Source organism: Heptranchias perlo, chromosome 17, assembly GCF_035084215.1.
Source record: "Heptranchias perlo isolate sHepPer1 chromosome 17, sHepPer1.hap1, whole genome shotgun sequence".
NCBI lineage: Eukaryota > Metazoa > Chordata > Chondrichthyes > Hexanchiformes > Hexanchidae > Heptranchias > Heptranchias perlo.
In genome coordinates this window covers 23,045,892-23,063,351 of record NC_090341.1, presented here as the reverse complement: position 1 = coordinate 23,063,351, position 17,460 = coordinate 23,045,892, and the positions used below count along the sequence as shown (strand labels likewise).

The following is a 17,460-nucleotide window of genomic DNA, read 5'->3' as shown; positions in this document are numbered from 1 at the left end:
AATATTCAGATAACATCATAGAATGTAATGATTTATACGGTGTGGAGACAAAAAAATGGCACCTCTGAAAAACAAATGGCCAGGGTTGAGGAGTGGAGATGTGACAATGGTCAATTTAATTTTGAGTTGATCACCTTTGGAGGTTTAGGAGAAAATATACAGAACTTTCCTTCAGGAGATTAAATGACTGGGGTAGAATTCATGATAGAGTAGATTGTGTATGATGGTTGGAAACAGCAGGCTAAGTGGCCTTTTCTTGTTCCATGTTTTCTGATCCTGTTCATACTGTATTTGTCACAATACTGATGCAAAATTAGCCTCTCATTACACTAACTTATGTGTAAAATTTAATGTAAAAATCAAAAACTGATACAGAATGAACTATTTTCTGAGAAATTGAAGATAAAGTGGATTAGAACTTTGTTTTTTTTTTGGAACCAGGGCTCAGACCTAGCCCAGACTAACATGATAAAAGTCTCTCTCTGATGACTATGAGAAATAAATTGCAACTCAATTCAGTTCCCAGTGGGCACGAGTCTGTAATTTTGAACTGCCATAATTTAGTACAAATTGGCACTGTCACTTCAAGAGACCATATTTGATGTGGGAAATGGGACTGGAATTGTAGGAAATGTTCTATTGAGTTTAGGATTAAGACAGGGACTAGATGAAATCATCAAACAGGCTAGAACTGACTCATAGATTTACATTGTGCAGCCTTGGGTTAAGTCAATGCTGGATCACAATATTCTGCCAAAGTTACATAATCGTTAGAGTTAATACTGGATTGTCAGTTTCAATAAATGACTATGAGTATTTACGATACCAACACAGGCCATAATCACTCACTTTTAATAAAGAGTTATTGTTTTATGACTTAATCTAATCAGTCAATTACAATCATGAATTAATTAAAATGCTTGCATGAAATGTCAAGTTTATGCATAAACATGAACTAATTTGTAAATGCTACTGTTTAAACATGTCTCTGCAATGTATTTTTTGTATAGCATTCCCTTGTGATTTGTCATGCAGCCCATATTAGTCTGAAGCTGAACTTTTCAAATGGAAAGGATGAAGCATGAGAGTATATTCTTACAAGCTACTGACAGGCGTTTGTTTGAAAGTAACATTAATAGGGATCATCTTAACTTCATACTCCAACTCGTAATATTGTGTTTAGGATTGTGTGGTTGGAATCCACATTCACTTCAGGCCTGTGGGAGAAAAAGTTTTCCCCTCTTTTTTTAAATGAACCATTAAGCACTCCCTGGCCAGGTGTAGCACAGGCCTGATGCAGAGTAAAGTTTCCTCTACTCTGCTCCATCAATGTGTATTAATCTCAACTTCAGAAATGATGTGGAGATGCCGGTGATGGACTGGGGTTGACAATTGTAAACAATTTTACAACACCAAGTTATAGTCCAGCAATTTTATTTTAAATTCACAAGCTTTCGGAGGAGGAAGCCTCCGAAAGCTTGTGAATTTAAAATAAAATTGCTGGACTATAACTTGGTGTTGTAAAATTGTTTACAACTTCAGAAAGGCATTGCTACTGTACCGTTGCAAATTTTCCTACTTCACACACTAATCAATCTTATGCATTCTCTGGGTAATATTAGTAATTTAGTACTGAATTATGGGCAACTTTGTAGTCTAGACCTGCACACTCTAATATAGGACCTCTCTTGCAACCACCAGAGAGGATATTTTCATCTACAGGTTGGTTTCCAACTCAGGTCCCAAAGGTAAAAGAAAAGTGTCCTAAAAGTGGCAGCACCCAGTATAGCCAATTAATGTTATGTTAAATTACTGCAATATTATATTTATCATATGCTTACTGTATATTAAAAAATCATAATATTATGGTGTTGCCAAAATAGAATACAGAAGTTAAGATTTTAGGGAATGTGCTATTTCAAAACAATACATAATGTGGGAGCTTCTGTAAACCATGAGTGTCCAGGACAACTATAGGTGCAAGAAGTATCTCCAGGTGGACTTGCTGAAGCTCAAAGGTACTAAGCTTGAGAAGCACAAACACTCCACAGTACATGGGAGGAGGAAGGATTCCAGGAACACACAAGCAGGAGGTGATCACTCAAGGTTAGAGGAATAGCAAGGCAGAGAGGAAGTGGGTGGCCATCTGCAATGTGGAGGGGAGAAGAAGGACTCAGATAGAGATATTGCAGCAAACTATTGGGGATGTGATGTTGTTTGATATACAGTGTTGGATACATCTGATGCAGACAAGGACACTGTCACAGGGAAGGTTAATCACAAGCAACACTATGGCACCATGGAGCAATGATTACTCAGGTAAGGGACATAACAGAGTGGGTGGAGATAATTCTGAAAGGGAGGGTGAGTAGCCTGAAGTCATGGCTCACATTGGAACCAGTGACATAGGGTGAGCACAATGAAGGTCTTGCATAGAGAATTTGAGGAGTTAGTCCTAGATTTGAAAAGCACAATCTTAAGGGTAGCTGAATAATTGCAGCTTTATTCCCAGTGCCATATGCCGGCCAGTTAGGGAGAACCAGATTAGATACCAACACGTGATTTGGTAGATGGTGTAGAAGGGAGGGATACATATTTCTAGAACATTGGTATGAGTTCTGGGGCAAGAGGATGCACTGCAGATGGGCTGGGCTTCACCTAAACTGAACCAATACCACCATCATCCTTACCAACATCCTTGCAGTGAGGGTAATATAGAGCTGTGTGGGAGGATTTATACTTAGGAGACAATAGAAAGGGGCAAATATGTGTGCAGGGTTAAGAACAGGTATACTGAAAGTACAAAGTTGTCTAAAGTAGTTTGCTGAGAGGGTGTGGAGAGGTAGAACTTAGGACAGATAGGAAAGCAGTTAAGGAGAAAGATAGTGAAGGAAAGAATAAGACGACAAATAGAAGGGAAAAGCTTACTGAATTGTGTGAATATGACAAGGTTGCAATGTTTATTTGTGAATGTGAAAAGCATTAGAAATAAAGTTGGGAGGAGTTGATGACTAATTAGAATAAATTTGGTTATTCTGGAATTGAACCGCACAAAATCGATGTCATGATGAAAATGCACGCCCAATGATTTCAGCGAGAAGCATGTGCAAAATTGGAGCCCGTGCTTCATTTTAATATGCATGGCAAGCTGTCAGCACTCGATGTGCTGTTGATTGGCAGCTCATCGATTGGGGCAGTGGGAAATCAGGCATCAGTGACACCATTTAAAGGTGGCCTGCACCTCTTAAAAGGAAGACGCACTAGGAGTTGCAGTTAAAAATGGCAAGCAGAGCTGCGCTGTGTTCTGTTAATCTTTTAACTCATATCTTGGTGCCTGGAATGTCCTTGAGGCATAGGAATGAAGGGTCACAGTTACCTTAAGAATCACAGGCATGCTATGCCAGCCCTGCTGCTGGGCTGCAGTTGTTGCTGCAACAGGCGACATTGCTCAGTGTTGAAGCGGAGCTACTGGACACACTACTGCTCACTCAAGTTAAGGTAGAAGATCCTGTTGCAGAAGACCTGCCAACTGTAAGACTTCCTGCACCCTACCCTGCTTCGCCGTCTTGCGCCAGCAGCTGTGATCCTCTTCCTCTTGTTGCAGCTCAAAAGGCAGACCCAGCAAAACATTCATTCAGCCACAATAAACAGCTGAAGCCCTTGTACAGAAAAAGTGCTAAAGCTGCAAAAAATCATTTTCCAGAACTTTTCCAAGCAGATATCTCAGACATGGGGGCCAAAAACAAACTCCTCGTTTTCAAAATTGATCTAGTAAGGAGGAGGTTGGGAGTAATTTGCAACCCAGTGTTTCTAGTAAAGAGTGCCACTTACCTGTGATTTCCTGACGTGCGCTCCCTGTGAACATTCTCCCCGTTGGAGCACTGGATCATGGAATCATAAGATGGTCTTTCTATGGTGGTGTGCCATCCTGTTCACTAATAATCTAACAAATGAGGGTGATAGATGACAGTAGCTTGGCAGAAAGGGCCACAGCTCCACTCCCAAAAGTTGTTCTTTTATACCATGTCAATTTTGCTACTTTCTCCAACAAGAAGCTATTTACTTTGATGGAAGGATCCCAGTAAAGAACAGGGTCCAGCAATAAATAGGATCAGTGCTGTTGAACAGCAAACATTACAACAGCTATTCATTTTTAAAAATCCAGTTGTAACAGAGAATGATCATTTACTTTTACAATACTGTGATTAACATTGTTTCTTTTTATTTCTATTGATTTAGCGTAAATATTTTGGTTTAAATAATGAATGTTGATTATATAATCAGAGAGAATAGTTTGGAGGAATTTTTGACCTTGGCTGTGTAAGGTAACTGAATAAACATAATTCTTAACCCAGGATACTATAATTATTAACCCAGAATGCTTCTGCTTCAATCATGTACTTAATTCAGCTCACGTGGATGATGGGGCTCAGTAAATCCTGCACGCCAGTTCCCTTAATAATATCACCAACACTCACTGGTTGGACAAGAAATACCAACAGAATTAATTCGTCGTTAAAGATAATTCATTGTAAATTTTGGATTTTTAGAGCAGGATGCTAAAGATGACATTTCTTTTCACAATATGCATCAGAGCTGCTGAGTTTTTACAACACAAGCATTTCCTGAACAAATGAGCAGGACACTGGAAGAGTAATCTACTATTCACGAGTCATTTATTCCCTTGTAAACTCAACAGCACCAATATATATAGCTATTTTACTACATTATTACAGTGGTGATGTCATCACGTGAGACGCTTTCAGAATGGAATTTTGAAAAATAAAGTGGAATTGGTTAGATTGGTTCATGCTTATCAAGCCAAAATTTCCCTATAAGATATGATTAGTTAGTTGTGTACACTAGCTAAAGTTATTGTGATTCTGTGTCAAATCGGCTGAAATTTTCTAGTGGTTTTGATTAGCTAAGATTTCATGCAGTATAAGTGGGCAATGATTAACGAGAAGCTGTTTGTTAATCACGGGGTTTACATACCAAAGGCCGTGGCAGCATGGGATAGAAATAAATGCTGAATGTATGACCTTAAATTCATTATTACTATTAGATTATTGCTAGATTTGTTAATTTTTAAAAAATATATACATTTTCCATTGGTGTCCGAGACCCTGTTTAAATGCATAGCAGCAACTCTGATACAAACAGTAAATGTTTCCATGGTTTAACAAAATTAAGTTTATTGGGCGGGACATTCTGACAATCTTTAGACAATTAGAGTCCAGATAGCAACAGCAGAGGAATCGCAAACAAGGTGAGGCAGTAGTCCTGTGTACTGCATAAATAGAGAGGCCATTCTTAACTCTGTTCTTCTGTTTGTTTATTTATTGTAACAAAGTTGATTTTCCTGTTTATTGATATGAACAGATCACCACGCATTGACCTACTTTTCAATGCTTTGAATCTACAGTTTTTTTCTGATGTCAACCCATTCATTTGATCATTAGAGGCTGTACATCGTTCAGGTGAGATTTTGATCATTCAGAATTTATACTGTGTGGGCAGAAATGAGATTTATTGTCGTTTTAAAATCACTAAAATCTCATTATTTAAGGAAATAACAGTTATGATGGCAAATACAAAGCCCCTTTACAAAACTTTATTATACACCCTAAGACTAAAGAACACAACAATTGTAAAGTGAGGGGGAGTGGAATTCATCCATTTTTAATTAGACTAAATGGAGAACTGAAATACATAGAGCAGGGTGCCCAAGCTTTTTGCTTGGGGGCACATATAAAGTTTAAATCAAATGTTCCAATTAATTTGCATATATCTCAAGTTGTTAACACTAACGAAATTTGGTGTTTTGATTTATCCATCAATGAGGCATCAGCACTAAGGACAGCCCTTTCCGAACCTTCAGACTCACAAAATTCAAACAGGACAAATCAGTGAGTAAGAAACATAAGTGCAAATGGATGGAATTATGGAATGCAAGCTCCAAAACAATGAAAAATGCCACATAAAAAAACCCAAATGGACTTATTTGATCACCGTAAAACAGTAGCCCTGGTTATTGTGTATGTTAAATGACCTTGGAATCAAACTATGGCCCAATCACTTTGCTCCCAGTAAGACTTACTGGGGCAGAAATTGCTCAGAGCGGCGTACCATAGATTTATACTAACCCTCGAACTTACTTTGGGCTTTACTTCAGGCACTTCCTCGAATAGGTAGCAGAGAAGAGCCCAGCGTCAGTTCAAGCAAAACTCGTTCCTGTGAGAGAAGGGGAAGGATCAATCTCTCCCCTCGACCAATCAGATTGCAGCATTTTTGAGACACTGTGTTAACTGTCTCTGCAGGCTTGGAACGTGAAAACCAGGAAGTGAAAGGAACAACATTAAAATCAATGTAAAAACAGTTATAGACAGTGAAAAAAGACAGGGTGAGAAATAATTGAATTAAATAAAAGAGACAGAAGGGAAAAGTAAAAAAAAATTACAATTTTTCAACTTTAAAAAAAAAAATTTTATGGATCAAAAACTATTAAAATAAGGAGTAATGAGACTCCACATTTTTTAAAGTTAATTTTATTTGCTTGGCAGTCAGGAATGCCCGAAGTAAAGACCGCGGTATGTTAGCGGGTTAATATAAATCTATGGGGTGGAGAGCACTGTTGGTTCGCCACTCCGAGCAATTTCTGCCCCAATCAGTCTTATCGGGATCAAAATGTTTGGGTCATAACTTAATTCCAAGGTCATTTAACATTACATTCCTTCCTGTACCACAATAACCAGGATCACTGTTTTACGGTGATCAAATAAGTTCAACTTGTTTATTTTATGTGGCATTTTTCATTGTTTTGGGGTTTGCATTCCATAATTCCATCCATTTTCAATTAGGCGCTGTTAAGACTTTGTTTCGACCTGGTATATTTAAGCGTACCTGTTTTGTGACGATATTGGTTACTTTCCAGCTAGGCAGATGAGCAAGTTGGCGCTTTTTCAATGATTTGCCTGATTGCAGCGGGTGATATACCTTTAATTCGAAGCTGTCATATCGCCAGCGAACCAGTAGCAGAAAGTTCCAGATTTCCACGTTTCACTGCACATGTGCGAACGCCGAAACTTGCTCCACCATTTCACCACTAACAACAATGAATGCTGTTGAGCTCTTCATTATTTTGCAAGCAATTTCTGCTCCAATCTTATATAATTAATTATGTTCCTTACAATAAGTTGAATGGTGCACTGTTTTATAAGGTCAGGAGTGTTAAACCAAGTAATTCATAATGTATTATTCTGCTATTTACTGAATCTGTGGCCCTTTCAGCCCAGAAGGTCTATCGGGTTAATTAGATTTTAAATGTTGTTTAGTGAAGAATTCGTAAGTTGGAAAGTAATTATAAATTTCAGGTTTAGGCTCAGTGATTTTTAAAAAATTGTTTTGCTTCTCTAACAAAATGCGACACCTGGAGTATGATGAATATATGTTAGGTACAAAATATTAGTCGATCTCCTGTGACATTACACATAGTAAATCAGAGAATGTATCAGAGCTACATAATTATGTATTGGGAAAAGGTGTCCAGGAACATAGGAAGAAACATCAGAAAATAGGAACAGGAGTAGGCCATTTAGTCCCTCGAGTCTGTTCTGCCATTCACTGAGATCATGGCTGATCTGTTACCTACCTACCTTAGCCCCATATCCCTTAATACCTTTAGTTAACAAAAATCTATCAATCTCAGATTTAAAATTAACAATTGAGCTAGCATCAACTGCCGTTTGCAGAAGAGAGTTCCAAACTTCTATCACCCTTTGCGTGTGGAAGTGATTCTTAACTTCACTACAGGATGGTGCTGCACATGCTGTTAACTAACTCCTCCAGCTGCTCTTTTTGGGAGACGTTCCGCAGTGGCTGTACCTGGATGTGATTCTCCGTTACAGTCCTTTCTTTGAAAGCAGAGCAAGTGACATCAGTGTTCTAAAACTCCTTAACCAAGGCCTGATATCTCTGGATCCTCCGATGGGTGATGACATCATTCTCTTCATCCAGCCGCCCATTCTCCTGACCACTTGTGCACTGTGTATCACTTGGTGCTGTCCCTTCCTGATCAGTGTAGTAGTTTTGGTACTGGACGAGAAACTCAGAGGTTGTGAGTTCAAATCCCACTGTGGCAAGCTGTGAAATTAAATTCAATAAAATTTGGTACATGATCATCAAAGCTGCTGGACTATCATAAAACTGCAGTGGGTCACTAATGTCCTTCAGAGATGGGAGCCTGCCACCCCTACCTTATCTGGCCTACAGGTGACGCTAGTGACTCCATATGTTAGCTCTTGATGCCCTCTAAAGTGATCTAGCCAGCCACTCAATTGTAAATCAATTACTATAGAAGAGAATCATAAGAAAAATATCAGAAAGACCTATCAGCAATAACCCAGGCATCAGATCTGGACTACAAATAAGGAAATCCAGTCCAATCTTCTATCATATTTATCAACCAACATCCCAGACTCAGACTCCCCAGACCCAGTAGGGTGGGGAGCATTATATTGTGATACACAAGGTATCGTGATTGCATGGGACAGGCTGGATGGACCAGAGGGTCTTTTCCTGTCCGTCATTGTTCGTATGTTCATACTCCTCCATCCCTGGGTATGTCCTGTCCTACAGGCAGGATAGACCCACCAGAAGTGGGATCATAATGGTACACAGTTGGATGGACTTGGCCCAGGGAGTTCTGAACATTGACTCCAGGCTCCTTGAAGTCTCACGGCTTTTGGTCAACCAAACCAAAGAAACCCTTGGCTTATCACCATCTACTGCCTCTCCTCAACTGGTGGATCCATATCAATCTCCCTTCTTTCTCATCCTCTTACTGTGGGCCTGCAGCCCTATGGGCCTTCTCATCATCCTGCTGCTTACTCGCAATTGTGCAGCATGATGATGATGATGATGTTGGAGACCTTCATTCATTCAATCTCTTGGTACCCTCAATGCAGGCATGATGGGCTGCTACATGATGAAAGCATCATGAGTGTGCTCCCTGGATAATGGGCATTAATATACAGGATTGTATTTCTGCTGCCAGATACCACCTGAACATTTATAGAATGGAACCCTTTCCTGTTCGTGTATGGATTATGGTTTACATGTGGGTTCCTAATGGTCACATGAGTTTCGTGTGTAATACCCTGAATTCTTGAGAAGCCAGCCATCTGCAAAAGTTTGTGCCCTCCCCAGTTGGTGTCTCCTTTCCACTTGAAAAGTGATGAAGTTTTTCCTCTTGGCAAATATGATGTCAGTCACTAGTTTTATACAAGTATGAATGTAAATTGGCTTATCCTGCAGATATCATATGCAGTGGCTTGGAAAGTCCTATTGCATAGAAGCTTGCTGCCACAGCAACTTTCACAGCTGCAGGAATAGCTGTCCCATTCCTTGAGGTTCCCTGTATGTCCCCACAGCAGATGGCATAGCTTGGTCATTGCCTTGGCAGTGAAGTGCATGAGGTGAAAACTGCTCTCTGATATACTCAGGAAGGAATGGCACGGTCTATAAAGCTGAGTCCTTGGATATTGATGGGAGTAATGAAAGCGTAAAAGTCATGGACTTTTATGGCATGGCAGTGGGGTGGTGAGAGATGGCAGGAGGAAGCAGGGAAGGGAAGGTTATTTGACTGCATGGTGGAGGGGACAGAAAGTAGTTGCAGAAGAAGGGGAGAAGGCTAGGGTGCTCAGAGCAGATGGGAGATGGTTGGCAAGAGGCAGAAGGTGGGAGCAGAGAGGATACAGTGGGTGGGAAGAGATCTGAATCCTTCACCCCTCCATCCTCAAGATGTTCTAAAGGGTTTGTCCAATGGTAAGCTGAAAAAGTCTGTTATTCAAACAGTAAAGAGTGCTATAAGTGCTGTTCGCAGTTTTAATAGAGGGTTCCCCAGTCAGATAGTGTGGGGAAAGCCCTAAGGAAATCCTGCCTCCACTCTAAGCAGGACAGCTTTTAAAAACGCTGAAAGTGCTTAACTTACATTAGACTTTGTAGCCTTGGAGGGACACACGTCTACACATCAACAGAAGATTAGTATATTGTGTTTCATATGGTATAATATTCCTCCCCTTAGAAAATAGCACATCCTCTAATAATATTATGAATAGCTAGATTGCTAATATTCTTAAAATATAAATAAACTTTAAAATATATGCAGAAATGATAGATCTTAAACAATACTTTTACAATGGGACTGGTTTTGTATAAATAAAATTCCTGACCTAATGTGGGCTTTGGAATTAATATTAGATTGACTCTGTTGTGCTAAGTTTTGTTTTCCTCTGTAAAACAACAAAACAACCAAAATATCTCATTCTGACTATATAACACAGGATATCTGGCAGCACTGAAGCATTATGCTGAGGGATCCGTTTTTAAATTCTTCACATCCTGTAGTGAATGATGTAATGGAATAAAGTAATTCAGCAGCTAATGAAAATGAAAATACATTTTGTTATAAAATGTCTGAAACATTTCCAAAGTGAGCTGAATTGAAATGTTGTGAGATCTGGTATTTTGTTTAAAGCTGAGGATGAATACTTTGAAGCTGTTGTACTGGAAGGTGAGAGCTTCATGTCCCTGTGAGGAGAAATTATTGAGTAAGTATCTTATTTTCAAATGACTACTTTATCACACTTGAAATTTGTCAGTTTTACATAACAGCTTCACAAAAACAGTGTTAAATATGCAAGCAAATTGTTAGTGGACTCCGAATGTTAGTCTAATAAGTCTGCCCCTTTAAATATATTAAATGGGAAGGAAAGTGTAGGAGTGAATATTTTTGTTCAAATTACAAAGGGTTACTCATTAAGAATTTCTACACTTCTTTTAAAAAGACTTTTTCAAGACTCTTATGTATGATCTCCCACCCTTCTAGCTGCTCCACTGCTGTTGATTATGGGTAGCCGCCCATGCAGGACTGGCCTAAAGGCTGGCCAAATCCTGGAAATCATATTACAGGCTGGAAAATCTGACCGAGCAGGAGGAAACTCCTGTTTGAGGATCTCCATTCCAATGATGAAATTAATGTTTAAAAAAAAAAGTGATATGAATTTCTGGAAAGAATATCATATTACTTCATCAGGGAAAGTACTCTAAACAAAAAATACTTTCACTACACTTTCCTTACCCTTTAAGTCAAGGATGTATTTTGAGAAATTAGATGTCAGTGCATTTTTGCTGATATTTGTGATTTTTTTGGTGAGGAAGAAATATAAATCAATTCAACAAAGGAAAGTGCAGAACCATATAAGACTCTGCAGCCTATCTGACCTGTCCCAAAACTAATGAACCTCAATTTGCTACTTCCTCAAACAGTGATCAGATTCTCTCAATTTGTTTTACGCTGTCTCCATTGTTTCCGTGGCCAATCACATTCACTACTATCTGTGTGAAGTTGCTAAATCTAAATGTCTGTGCACCTTCCCTCTTCTAAGCTTGAATTAATGTTCCCTGGTTCTAGAGTTTGTGGCAATATGAAACATATTATCAGGGATAATTTGTCTATTCCCTTAAAGATCTTTACTTGAATAATCCCTAAGCCTTGCTATAAATGGTGACCAGAATGGTGCGTAGTATATCAGATGTAGCTCACAACCCTCCGAGAAATCTGCATTCCTCCAATTCTGGCCTCTTGTTCATCCCCAATTTCCTTCGCCCCACCATTGGCGGCCGTGCCTCCAGCTGCCTAGGCCCTAAGCTCTGGAATTCCTTCCCTAAACCTCACTGCCTCTCTACCCTCCTTTAAGACGATCCTTAAAATTTACCTCTTTGACCAAGCTTTTGGTCACCTGTCCTAATATCTCCTTATGTAGCTCGGTGTCAAATTTTGTCTGATAATGCTCCTATGAAGTGCCTTGGGACGTTTTACGACGTTAAAGGCACTATATAAATGCAAGTTGTTTTTGCAGACATACCAGTGTATTGTACAAACTCATGATCACCTACTGAGATTTGTGCTCTATCCTTCTGGCTATCTTTCTTTACACTTTCAGTGGCTTATTTGTCTGTATTTTATGTTACTTTGAGTACTTTCTCTGATTCCACTGTAAAGTTAGCTACTGTGCAGCGAAGAATACCCTCAGCTCTTCCAAGAACACAGAAAAGGATTAATTTAGTATGCTTGCTAACCTTTGCTCACTTGATATCATGTCATCTTTGGGATCTTTCATTGGTCCTATTACTTTATTTTTCACCTGCTGGCTGCAAATATATTTATAGACATGATTGACAGTTCTGAATATTCCGTTATCCTACCTCCTTCACCTTGTTTTCATATTTGTCTTGGCTCACCGTGCTACTCGCTGCTTTATACTTTAGGAACAATGGCTTAGAAATTGAATCACGCAGTGCCTGTTTCAGGTGAAAAACAGGCACGGAAGGGTGTAATGCGGTGTACAGCATGCGCACACTCATTTCACGCCAGGTATGCGCCACATGCCATATTGGTTCACCTGCCTAAAACTGGCGTTGGGCCGAATGGCTATTTCAGGCCCCTTTACAAAATTGGCTCCCAACTGACCGCAGCATCCACTGTGCATGCTGTGGCCAGTTTTCTCAGGCAAAAAGCAGCCAAACTAGTGCTCTTTAAAGAGACTGCTGGAGGCTGCCAGCAAAATGGTAAGTCAAAAATGATTTACTTACCTCAAGGTGGAGCCAGAATGAGCAGGAGTGCTGCTTCCGGCTCCACATTAAAACTGTGGGCCGCTGCCGGCCACCACTTATCCCTTCCTGATCTCCCCTTCCCCTGGGCCTGGTGCCTGCGCCCCGCTGGCCAACTTTCATCCTCTTCAGGACCGGCGCATTGCTGCTTAGGGTGCAATTTTGCATGGTCCTTTTGAGTATTAGTTTCAGCACGTCGATACGTGGCATCAGTTGAGTTCACACCCAAAGTCGGGCGCAAACCAATTTCTATGCCAATCTCTTTTTTTTTTGCCATTATCTCCCACATTGGTCTTTCCCCTCGATTACTCTTCTTTCCTAGTGGTATGCATCTGTTCTGTACTCTGCATATAGTATTTCTAAACAGGACCCACCTTTCTTCCATGCTTTGCCCCTTCTAACAGTGCTGCCCAGTCCAGTTTCCTCAGCTTACCCCTCAAAGCTTGCCTTCCTAAGGTCGAATGTTTCTATTGTACTTATCCTCTTTTCCATCATTAGCCAAACTAAATATTCTAGGGTTCCTGATTTTTAGAAAAGATAGGCAAAATGGAAAGTAGGGGTGGCCCTGATAATAAAGGATGAATAAAGGCAGTAGTGAGGAGGGAGCTTAGCTCAGAAAATCAGGATGTAGAATCAGTATGGGTGTAGCTAAGAAATAACAAGGGGCAGAAAACACTGGTAGGAGTTGTTTATAGGTCCTCTAACAGTGATTATAGTGTTGGACAGAGTATAATCAAGAAATTAGAAGAGCATGTAACAAGGGTAATGCAATAATCGTGGAGGACTTTAATCTTCATAGAGACTGGACAAATCAAATTGGCAAAAGCAGTTTGGAGGACAAGTTCATGGAATACATTCAAGACAGTTTTCTAGAATAATATGTTGAGGAACCGACTAGGGAGCAGGCTATTTTAGATCTAATGTTGTGTAATGTGACAGGGTTAATTAGTAATCTTATAGTTGAGGATCCTCTGGGGAGGAGTGATCATAATACGATAGAATTTCATATTGAGTTTGAGAATGATGTAGTTAAGTCTGAAACTAGGGTCTTATATTTAAACAAAGCCAATTATGTAGGTATGAGGGGCGAGTTAGCTAAGGTAGATTGGGAAATTAGATTAAAAGATACGACGGTAGATAAGTAATGGCAAACATTTAAAGAAATAATTCATAATTCTCAACAAACATACATTCCTTTGAGGAACAAAAATTCCACTGGAAAGGTGATCCAACCATGGCTAACTAGAGAAGTTAAGGAACATATTAGATTAAAAGAGGATTGGAAGGGTTTTAGAAATCATCAAAGGATGACCAAGAAATTGATAGAGGGAGAAAATTGAATATGGGAGTAAACTAGCAAGAAATATAAATTGTAAACAATTTTACAACACCAAGTTATAGTCCAGCAATTTTATTTTAAATTCACAAGCTTTCGGAGGCTTCCTCCTTCGTCAGGTGAACGATGTGACGAAGGAGGAAGCCTCCGAAAGCTTGTGAATTTAAAATAAAATTGCTGGACTATAACTTGGTGTTGTAAAATTGTTTACAATTGTCAACCCCAGTCCATCACCGGCATCTCCACATCAAGAAATATAAAAACAGATTGTAAGAGCTTCGACAAGTATGTAAAAAGGAAGAGATTAGCGAAAATAAACATGGGTCCCATAGAGGCAGAGACAGGAGAAATTATAACAGGGAATAAGGAAATGGCAGAGAGTTAAACAAATACTTTGTATTTGTCTTCACAGTAGAAGACACAAAAAAAAATACTGGAAATAGTGGTGAACCAAGGCTCTAATGAGTGAGGAACTTAAAGTAATTAACATTAGTAATGAAAAAGTACTGGGGAAATTAATGGGACTAAACGCCGACAAATCCCCTGGACTTGATGGCTTACATCCTCAAATTTTAAAAGAGGTGGCTGCAGAGATAGTGGATGCATTAGTTTTGATCTTCCAGAATTCCCTAGATTCTAGAACGGTCCCTGTTCAAGAAAGGAATGAGAAAGAAAACGGGGAACTATAATCCAGTTAGCCTGACAGCAGTAGTAGGAAAAATGCTACAATCTATTATTAAGGATGTAGTAACAGGGCACTTAGAAAATCATTAGGCAGTCAACACTGTTATGAAAGGGAAATCGTGTTTGACAAACCTATTAGACTTTTTTCAGCGTGTAACTAGCAGGGTAGATAAGGGGGGACCAGTGGATGTAGTATATTTGGATTTTCAAAAGGCATTTGGTGCCACACAAGAGCCCCCCAATTTGTAGCTCTACAGCATAATCTGCACCTTATTATATTTACCCAACCTTTGACATTGTTGAACAGGGTTTCTGTGATGCCTATTGTATTGTAATCTCCCTATCTAACAAGGAGCTCCAAATGTCCCATTTTATTCTTAAGATTCCTAGAACTTTAAGCCATCCATTTCTCCCATATCCTAGACTGATGTGTTTATTTATTTTGTCATCAGAATTTACTATAGCACCCGCTGTTAGTTAGACTGGCCCTTCCCCGTTTAATCTCAATGATATTTTGCGCTGCATGTTGCTGGAAGTGCGAGATGAAAATGGCGCGGTGCCCTCTACAGGGCATCTGGGATCTGAGTGAACAGGGCAAGCAACTGTGTATCTCCTTAACCAATCAGATGGGAGGATTGTGAAATTACCTTTACAAGGACTGAGAATGAAGTGTAAGTTAGAATGGAGAATTCAATGTCAAATCAGGTACAGAAAGAGAAATAGAGAGGGAAAGATTAGATTGAGAGAGTAAAAGACAAAAGTTTTAAAAAATAATTTTAATTTAAAGCAAAATCTCCACCAATTAAAACCTGAAGGAATGAGACTCCACACTTGTAATAGTTGATTTTCAGTGCCAGAGAGATTGACTGGCAGAAATTAACACTTACCACGTCGTTAAAAGGGTACTTAGACTTGAAATGATGACTTTCTGTGGCAACTTTAGTTTGTATCTACCGTGCAAATACAGGAACTTCATGCCAGTCAATGGTGATGCAGACAGCAAGATCCTGTTTTCGCGAAGCTAACGGCGGGGCAGAGCAGCGAATCTCGGACAGCAACTTTTGGATTCCGCGTTCATCCGCCCTCGCCTGAAGTTGCTGTGTGATTTGCACGTAAATAACGGTGAGCACCATTAGCCTGTGGGTCATTGTACTTGCTCTCACATGAAACATCATCTACCAGCCCTTGCTATCACTTGAAACATCATCTATCAGCCCTTGCTATCACTTGAAAGGATGTGGAGATGCCGGTGATGGACTGGGATGGACAAATGTAAGGAGTCTTACAACACCAGGTTATAGTCCAACAGCTTTATTTGAAATCACAAGCTTTCGGAGCTTTCCTCCTTCATCACTCACCTGACGAAGGAGGAAAGCTCCTAAAGCTTGTGATTTCAAATAAAGCTGTTGAGTCTTACAACACCAGGTTATAGTCCATCACTTGAAACATCATCTACCAGCTCTCACTTTAGAGTCATAGAGTCATAGAGTTATACAGCACGGATAGAGGCCCTTCGGCCCATCATGTCCGCGCCGGCCATCAAGCCCTGTCTAATCTAATCCCATATTCCAGCATTTGGTCCGTAGCCTTGTATGCTATGGCATTTCAAGTGCTCATCCAAATGCTTCTTGAATGTTGTGAGGGTTCCTGCCTCCACAACCCTCTCAGGCAGTGAGTTCCAGACTCCAACCACCCTCTGGGTGAAAAAGTTCTTTCTCAAATCCCCTCTAAACCTCCCGCCTTTTACCTTGAATCTATGCCCCCTTGTTATTGAACCCTCAATGAAGGGAAAAAGCTCCTTAGTATCCATCCTATCTGTGCCCCTCATAATTTTGTACACCTCAATCATGTCCCCCCTCAGCCTCCTCTGCTCCAAGGAAAACAAACCCAATCTTCCCAGTCTCTCTTCATAGCTGAAGCGCTCCAGCCCTGGTAACATCCTGGTGAATCTCCTCTGCACCCTCTCCAAAGCGATCACATCCTTCCTGTAGTGCGGCGACCAGAACTGCACACAGTACTCCAGCTGTGGCCTAACCAGTGTTTTATACAGCTCCATCATAACCTCCTTGCTCTTATATTCTATGCCTCGGCTAATAAAGGCAAGTATCCCATATGCCTTCTTTACCACCTTATCTACCTGTTCCGCCGCCTTCAGGGATCTGTGAACTTGCACACCAAGATCCCTCTGACCCTCTGTCTTGCCTAGGGTCTTCCCATTCATTGTGTATTCCCTTGCCTTGTTAGTCCCTCCAAAGTGCATCACCTCGCACTTTTCCGGGTTAAATTCCATTTGCCACTGTTCCGCCCATCTGACCAACCCATCTATATCGTCCTGCAGACTGAGGCTATTCTCCTCGCTATTTACCACCCTACCAATTTTTGTATCATCAGCGAACATACTGATCATACCTTTCACATTCATATCCAAGTCGTTAATGTAGACCACAAACAGCAAGGGCCCCAGCACAGATCCCTGTGGTACCCCACTGGCCACAGGCTTCCAGTCACAAAAACAACCTTCGACCATCACCCTCTGCCTTCTGCCACTAAGCCAGTTTTGTATCCAAAGTGCCAAGGCACCCTGGACTCCATGGGCTCGTACCTTCTTGACCAGTCTCCTGTGCGGGACTTTATCGAAGGCCTTACTTCTGAAATCCATGTATACCACATCCACTGCGTTACCCTCATCCACACGCCTAGTCACCCCCTCAAAAAATTCAATCAAATTAGTCAGACATGATCTTCCCTTGACAAAGCCATGTTGACTA

General features: G+C 40.3%; 1 long non-coding RNA gene across 1 annotated transcript in view; it reads right to left on the bottom strand.

The window, feature by feature from the left end:
• The window catches only part of LOC137334170 (uncharacterized), a 34,028-nt gene extending 27,624 nt beyond the window's left edge, over positions 1-6,404 (bottom strand). The window contains exons 1-2 of the long non-coding RNA XR_010966088.1: positions 6,159-6,404; positions 3,832-3,943 (exon numbers count right to left, since the gene is read on the bottom strand). This is a non-coding gene — a long non-coding RNA (uncharacterized lncRNA). The remainder of the gene's footprint in view (positions 1-3,831; positions 3,944-6,158) is intronic.
• Between the last annotated feature and the right edge of the window lie 11,056 nt (positions 6,405-17,460).